The 8,653-nt window shown below is 44.0% G+C and overlaps 1 long non-coding RNA gene across 1 annotated transcript; it reads left to right on the top strand.

Moving 5' to 3' along the window:
* Positions 1-5,027: 5,027 nt before the first annotated feature.
* LOC112259449 lies at positions 5,028-8,146 on the top strand. Its single transcript, XR_002954848.2, has 4 exons — positions 5,028-5,508; positions 7,416-7,460; positions 7,939-8,004; positions 8,107-8,146. It is a non-coding gene; the product is annotated as an uncharacterized LOC112259449 (long non-coding RNA).
* Positions 8,147-8,653: the final 507 nt, after the last annotated feature.

The raw sequence follows: 8,653 nt of genomic DNA, 5'->3' as shown, positions 1-8,653 counted from the left end.
CAGAAAATATACATGCAGAGGTCAAACGTGGGTGAGGGAGTAATTTGAATCATTTATGTCTAAGAAGTTAGGGGTTCTATTCAGAGCACCACTTTGAGAAACAATATGCAGGTGTGCTTTCAGTTCTATACAATCATGAATTGATTGTAATTTGATTGTAATTCGTTAATTTATTGTATATTGTGTAAGGTTTTGGATATCAGTGTTGTGCCATATGGACTATTTTAATGTTTTATATCCTCATATATTCGGCAGTCATGGAGGTGTAGGTGGACAGTGTGTGTTAGTGGTAGCAGCCCTCACACAGCACAGAGGAAGTGTAGAAGACCGTAGATCATGTGTGAGTAAATGAGGGACCACAATCCCATGGATGGACCAATGCCTCTTCAAATCAAATCAAATCAAATTTTATTTGTCACATACACATGGTTAGCAGATGTTAATGCGAGTGTAGCGAAATGCTTGTGCTTCTAGTTCCGACAATGCCGTAATAACCAACAAGTAATCTAACTAACAATTCCAAAACTACTGTCTTATACACAGTGTAAGGGGATAAAGAATATGTACATAAGGATATATGAATGAGTGATGGTACAGAGCAGCATAGGCAAGATACAGTAACTGATATCGAGTACAGTATATACATATGAGATGAGTATGTAAACAAAGTGGCATAGTTTAAGTGGCTAGTGATACGTGTATTACATAAGGATGCAGTCGATGATATAGAGTACAGTATATACGTATGCATATGAGATGAATAATGTAGGGTATGTAAACATTATATAAGGTAGCATTGTTTAAAGTGGCTAGTGATATATTTACATCATTTCCCATCAATTCCCATTATTAAAGTGGCTGGAGTTGAGTCAGTGTCAGTGTGTTGGCAGCAGCCACTCAATGTTAGTGGTGGCTGTTTAACAGTCTGATGGCCTTGAGATAGAAGCTGTTTTTCAGTCTCTCGGTCCTAGCTTTGATGCACCTGTACTGACCTCGCCTTCTGGATGATAGCGGGGTGAACAGGCAGTGGCTCGGGTGGTTGATGTCCTTGATGATATTTATGGCCTTCCTGTAACATCGGGTGGTGTAGGTGTCCTGGAGGGCAGGTAGTTTGCCCTCGGTGATGCGTTGTGCAGACCTCACTACCCTCTGGAGAGCCTTACGGTTGAGGGCGGAGCAGTTGCCGTACCAGGCGGTGATACAGCCCGCCAGGATGCTCTCGATTGTGCATCTGTAGAAGTTTCTGAGTGCTTATGGTGACAAGCCGAATTTCTTCAGCCTCCTGAGGTTGAAGAGGCGCTGCTGCGCCTTCTTCACGATGCTGTCTGTGTGAGTGGACCAATTCTTTTTTTCTGTGATGTGTATGCCGAGGAACATAAAACTTGCTACCCTCTCCACTACTGTTCCATCGATGTGGATAGGGGGGTGTTCCCTCTGCTGTTTCCTGAAGTCCACAATCATCTCCTTAGTTTTGTTGACGTTGAGTGTGAGGTTGTTTTCCTGACACCACACTCCGAGGGCCCTCACCTCCTCCCTGTAGGCCGTCTCGTCGTTGTTGGTAATCAAGCCTACCACTGTTGTGTCGTCCGCAAACTTAATGATTGAGTTGGAGGCGTGCGTGGCCACGCAGTCGTGGGTGAACAGGGAGTACAGGAGAGGGCTCAGAACGCACCCTTGTGGGGCCCCAGTGTTGAGGATCAGCGGGGAGGAGATGTTGTTGCCTACCCTCACCACCTGGGGGCGGCCCGTCAGGAAGTCCAGTACCCAGTTGCACAGGGCGGGGTCGAGACCCAGGGTCTCGAGCTTGATGACGAGCTTGGAGGGTACTATGGTGTTGAATGCCGAGCTGTAGTCGATGAACAGCATTCTCACATAGGTATTCCTCTTGTCCAGATGGGTTAGGGCAGTGTGCAGTGTGGTTGAGATTGCATCGTCTGTGGACCTATTTGGGCGGTAAGCAAATTGGAGTGGGTCTAGGGTGTCAGGTAGGGTGGAGGTGATATGGTCCTTGACTAGTCTCTCAAAGCACTTCATGATGACGGATGTGAGTGCTACGGGGCGGTAGTCGTTTGGCTCAGTTACCTTAGCTTTCTTGGGAACAGGAACGATGGTGGCCCTCTTGAAGCATGTGGGAACAGCAGACTGGTATAGGGATTGATTGAATATGTCCGTAAACACCCCCGGCCAGCTGGTCTGCGCATGCTCTGAGGGCGCGGCTGGGGATGCCGTCTGGGCCTGCAGCCTTGCGAGGGTTAACACGTTTAAATGTCTTACTCACCTCGGCTGCAGTGAAGGAGAGACCGCATGTTTTCATTGCAGGCCGTGTCAGTGGCACTGTATTGTCCTCAAAGCGGGCAAAAAAAGTTATTTAGTCTGCCTGGGAGCAAGACATCCTGGTCCGTGACTGGGCTGGATTTCTTCCTGTAGTCCGTGATTGCCTGTAGACCCTGCCACATGCCTCTTGTGTCTGAGCCGTTGAATTGAGATTCTACTTTGTCTCTGTACTGACGCTTAGCTTGTTTAATAGCCTTGCGGAGGGAATAGCTGCACTGTTTGTATTCAGTCATGTCACCAGACACCTTGCCCTGATTAAAAGCAGTGGTTCACGCTTTCAGTTTCACACGAATGCTGCCATCAATCCACGGTTTCTGGTTAGGGAATGTTTTAATCGTTGCTATGGGAACGACATCTTCAACGCACACGTTCTAATGAACTCGCACACCGAATCAGCGTATTCGTCAATGTTGTCTGACGCAATACGAAACATCTCCCAGTCCACGTGATGGAAGCAGTCTTGGAGTGTGGAGTCAGCTTGGTCAGACCAGCGTTGAACAGACCTCAGCGTGGGAGCTTCTTGTTTTAGTTTCTGTCTGTAGGCAGGGATCAACAAAATGGAGTCGTGGTCAGCTTTTCCGAAAGGGGGGCGGGGCAGGGCCTTATATGTGTCGCGGAAGTTAGAGTAACAATGATCCAAGGTCTTTCCACCCCTGGTTGCGCAATCGATATGCTGATAAAATTTAGGGAGTCTTGTTTTCAGATTAGCCTTGTTAAAATCCCCAGCTACAATGAATGCAGCCTCCGGATAAATCGTTTCCAGTTTGCAGAGAGTTAAATAAAGTTCGTTCAGAGCCATCGATGTGTCTGCTTGGGGGGGATATATACGGCTGTGATTATAATCGAAGAGAATTCTCTTGGTAGATAATGCGGTCTACATTTGATTGTGAGGAATTCTAAATCAGGTGAACAGAAGGATTTGAGTTCCTGTATGTTTCTTTCATCACACCATGTCACGTTAGTCATAAGGCATACGCCCCCGCCCCTCTTCTTACCAGAAAGATGTTTGTCTCTGTCGGCGCGATGCGTGGAGAAACCCGTTGGCTGCACCGCCTCGGATAGCGTCACTCCAGTGAGCCATGTTTCCGTGAAGCATAGAACGTTACAGTCTCTGATGTCCCTCTGGAATGCTACCCTTGCTCGGATTTCATCAACCTTGTTGTCAAGAGACTGGACATTGGCAAGAAGAATGCTAGGGAGTGGTGCACGGTGTGCCCGTACACAAACTGAGGTGAAAACTAAGAGAGATGGTCAGTAAAACAGCATAATAAAAGGTTTTAGACAGGTTATTTTGAAGGAACATTTTTACAACGTCCCATTGTAGAAAAATTATGGAAAAATCATTTTTCATCTTTTAAGAGAGGAGGTGGCATTGAGGTATATATTTCAACCTGGTTGCACAGGTTTCCACATTAAACATTTATACCAACATGCTTTTCACTGAGCCTTACAGTGCCTGGCAGAAACAAACTACTCTAGAATGATGTCATATTTATCCTGCAATTTACTGGGCCTTTTTCTGGGCTGTTTGTGCACATTTCAGACATTCTGTTTGCGTGTTCTCATTCTTTTCCCTTTCCCTTATTTTTTAGGAGGCGTACAGTCACACCTGTTTAGTAAAAACAAGACGGTCATTAATGAACCTAATGGGTCTTGTTTGGAACACAGAGCAGGTTGAGTTTGTTCCACCTGACTGTGAAAGCTCTCTCTACCACTCTTCATCATCATCATCATCTCTCTCCCCAGAGCAACAGCCCTATCCATTTATATTACACCTGTCAGTGGACTGGACTGTTGTGTATAGAGGTTTTGTGTTAGTTTGCCCGAGTGTATGTTTTCTACATATATATGTATTCCCGTGTGGCACAGCAGTGGTGGAAGAAATACCCAATTGTCATACTTGAGTAAAAGTAAAGATAGTTTCATAGAAAATGACTGAAGTAAAAATGAGTCCCCCAGTAAAATACTACTTGAGTAAAAGTCTTAGTGTTTGGTTTTAAATATACTTAAGTATCAAAAGTAAATGTAATTGCTAAATATATTTAAGTATCAAAAGGAAAAGTATCAATCTTTTAAAATTCCTTATGTAAAATAAACCAGACTGCACCATTTTCTTAGATTTGTTTAATTGACAGATAGCCAGGGGCACGCTCCAACACTCAGACATCATTTGCAAATGAAGCATGTGTTTAGTGAGTCCTCCAGATCAGATGCAGTAGGGATGACCAGGGATGTCCTCTGTTTAGTGAGTCTGCCAGATCAGAGGCAATAGGGATGACCAGGGATGTTCTCTGTTTAGTGAGTCTGCCAGATCAGAGGCAGTAGGGATGACCTGGGATGTTCTCTGTTTAGTGAGTCTGCCAGATCAGAGGCAATAGGGATGACCAGGGATGTTCTCTGTTTAGTGAGTCTGCCAGATCAGAGGCAGTGATGACCTGGGATGTTCTCTGTTTAGATCAGAGGCAATCCAGGGATGTTCTCTGTTTAGTGAGTCTGCCAGATCAGAGGCAGTAGGGATGACCAGGGATGTTCTCTGTTTAGTGAGTCTGCCAGATCAGAGGCAATAGGGATGACCAGGGATGTTCTCTGTTTAGTGAGTCTGCCAGATCAGAGGCAGTAGGGATGACCTGGGATGTTCTCTGTTTAGTGCGTCTGCCAGATCAGAGGCAATAGGGATGACCAGGGATGTTCTCTGTTTAGTGAGTCTGCCAGATCAGAGGCAGTAGGGATGACCAGGGATGTTCTCTTGATAGGTTTGTGAATTAGACCATTTTTCTGTCCATTTTTCTTCCTCAACTGAAACCTGATGTGGACTGTCTTTGGATGGGCAGAGGTGGGCCTGACTGCCTGTCTAGAGGGAGAGGGGGAAATGGGGCAGGTGCTTTGGTGCAGCAACGGCCAATTGCAGGCTAGAGGGCAGGGCTGGTTAGGGGGAGGGTATCAAAACCAGAATTGTATTTAAGGCGTGGGCAAACACTGGAGCTGTCTACTTGTGCTGTGCCCCTGTCCAGCCGGCCAGTTGCTCTCTCTCTCTCTCTCTCTCTCTCTCTCTCTCTTGTCTTTCTGTCTGCCTGTTTTTCTCTCTGCCGGACCAGGTCTCCTCCACCATGCTGGTAAAAGCGCTCCTTCAGACCTCACTGGTCCTATGGCTGGCACAGCACACACTACAAGGAGGTAAGAGACATAACCAAGACTATCTGTGTGGAGGATAGAATGGCTGATGGAAGAGTGATGAGAGGAATGTGGAAGAGTGATGAGAGAGATGTGAGAGAATATGACAGAATATGAGAGCATGTGAGAACGTTGTCTAAAGGATGTAGATCACAGGTGAGAGAAGAGAGAGAAGAAGTAAGGCCCACATTTTTGTGAGGATTGGGAAGGATAGAAAGAGAGATTAAGACATGCCACCATAATTTCTTAAATTGTAGAGTTGGCACATCAGAAATGGTATTTTTAATTAATGTTGGAGTAGTTTCAAGACGGTCTTTTATAATAGCATTCAGACACGTTACGTTGTGTTGTGAAACACTGTACAGTAGGTGTCAGCACAGGACTGCTTGTTACCACCTTAAATCTTCACGGGTGCTTGCTTAGTGCACAGCAGTGAAATTGGACTTAAATGTTTAAATGTTAATTATTTATTAGTTTATAGTAGTTTACGAAGATATTGTATTGTTCTGTAATTTATGGATTTGCTTGTTTCTCAACTTGTTTCTCAACTATAAGAATATTTAACAATTGTAGTTTGATTACTTAAATGGTTATGCATGTATAATATTCATATTATATTCATATATAAAACCAAATTTTTGTTGTTGGATGTGTTGCATTGTGGTCCACATTTAGTTACCTATTACGCACAACTTGCAACTTCAAAAACTTGCCAATTTGTATTGTCCCAATTAAATTGAAATAACAATTGAATTATACGATATGTTTAATATAACATTAATTCCCTAGTTGTGAAATTCCTTTGACACATGTAGTCAAATTCTCTTCTAAAAAAAGAAGCTCTAAAATTCACAGAGAAAATCGGTAAATAATTGCCAGCATAATTGCTTTAATTGAATAGTTGGGAATAAAATGAAAACAATTTAAAATTGTATGGAACATTTGTACAATTCAGAGTAACTACTTTGTTTTAAACCCTGACAAAATGCATTTTATGTTTCTGGTGACTTTATCTGAGAGGTCTGGAAGGCCTGTCAACATACAGATGTAGGATCTTTATTTGAGTCAGTTTGCTACAGCAGGAAAATAATCCTGCAACAACAGGAAATGTGAATTATTATGTGGATTATAATTAATTGATATTTTCCTGGGAAAATCAAGTCTGAAATTTCAAGGTGAAAATTACAAACCTCAAATACACTACAATTTTCACATTTCATGCATTGCAGGACATTTCTCCTGCAACATGGGGATCCAATTAAGATCCTACACCTGTACAGCTGAGTGACAGATAGCTGTAGACATGTTGTTAAACTATCAGGAATCAACTTGGGTATCATGCTCAGATATATCTGCAAAACCGCCCAACTGACATTTATGTGTCAAATTTCCAATGTCCGTGTCAGATCAGGGGAAAAAATGGGCCTACGTGGTCCTTGCTTCCTGGATCTCAGTGAAACAGACCTGCTCCAAGTCTGGTGACCCCGCTAAGCCTCTGTAGTTTCATCTCGTCTGATTGCTTTGAATCAAAGCATGGGAAGGTGAGGTGGCAGCAGCGGTCCAAATTTGACAACCTGTTGTGAAAGAAGCCTTTACAACCTGCACACAGTCCCTCCTTTTTGTCTGTCTCTCCACTCCATCAATGGGAATGTCTGTTTCTTTTCCCTCAAGCTGCCCAGTTGGAGCTGAGTTTGCATGGGATGGGAGTGAGATGTTCACTACGCATCATCCGATGACATCATTTAATATTTAATCATCTGTAGTGTTTCAAATGCTTACGTTATGGATGGTGTAACACTGGCACTGGCCAACAGGAAACGATGAAGGCCTTCATCTCTCTCCAAACCACAGCATAGCAGCATAGCATACTTCATAGAGTGATTTGCAATTCTGTTTTTCATCTCTATTAGGAGTGAAACCTCAAAGTGGCGGTATGGGGAAAATGCTACCCAGGGGTGAGTGCAATTATTAGTCTCTGTATGTCTGTCTGTCTCCCCTACCCCCACTTCTCTCTCTCTCTTTCCTCTCTCCTCTTTCTCTCTCTCTCTCTGGGTGCAGGGATGAGAGGTGTAAAAGCTGGAGGTCAGTGGAACTTCCACCAACAATCAGCCCCTCACGATTCTGTCTTATCTCAGGACTGCACTCAATTGACCCGTCTTGAGCATAGTCTAAACTAATTTGCTCAACTAAATATAGCTTCAGAATAAGTTGTCTGGCATTTATAATTAAAAATGGAAAGTGATGCAATCGTCAATGAGAAATCGGACTTAGATTCTGTCTTGCAATGCTCATCCTCCTTATTAATGATTTAATATAGACTCATATGATACAACGTTTAGATTTTTTTCCCACCATAGAGAAACATGCTCCACTATGGTGCATCACTGATCACTGACGTCTCACATCTCCCTGTGGTGTCTTGTGGTCTTCCAGGGGCTGGTGCTCTTGGGATACAGGGAGGCTACGGAGCCAAGCCCGCCAAAACCGGAGGAGCTGGGGGTAATATTGATTGACTTCCATGTTTATATTTTTAGTGCTGCCAATCATCATTTGTGATTTAATTTATGTACCATCATGACCTGTCTTTCTAATGAATCACAGGTGGTCATTATCCAGGGGGGGCTCAGCAGCTTGGAGGAGGTGAGTTTCTCAAAGATAGAGCTAAAACGCGTACACTGAGTCTACTGTACCAAACATTAGGAATCCCCCCGCCCTAAGAACAGCCTCAATTCCCACGGACATGGACTCTACAAGGTTGTCAAAGTGTTCCACAGGGATGCTGGCTCGTGTTGACTCCAATGTTTCCCACAGTTTTGTCAAGGTGGCTGGATGTCCTTTGGGTGGTGGACCATTCCTGATACACAATGGAAACTGTTGAGTGTGAAAAACCCAGCAGCGTTGCAGTTCTTGACACAAATCGGTGTGCCTGGCAGCTACTACCATACCCTGTTCAAATGTTCAAAGGCACTTCAATCTTTTGTCTTGCCCATTCACTGTCTGAAAGGCACGCATACACAATCCATGTCTCAAGGCTTAGAAATCAGTATTTAACCTGAGGCCCCTTCAGCTACACTGATTGAAGTCACTTTAACAAGTGACATCACTAAGGGATCATAGACTGACCAGGTGAATCCAGGTAAAGGCTGTG

Source organism: Oncorhynchus tshawytscha, linkage group LG27 (genome assembly GCF_018296145.1).
Source record: "Oncorhynchus tshawytscha isolate Ot180627B linkage group LG27, Otsh_v2.0, whole genome shotgun sequence".
Lineage (NCBI taxonomy): Eukaryota > Metazoa > Chordata > Actinopteri > Salmoniformes > Salmonidae > Oncorhynchus > Oncorhynchus tshawytscha.
This window is presented reverse-complemented; position numbering and strand designations above follow the sequence as displayed.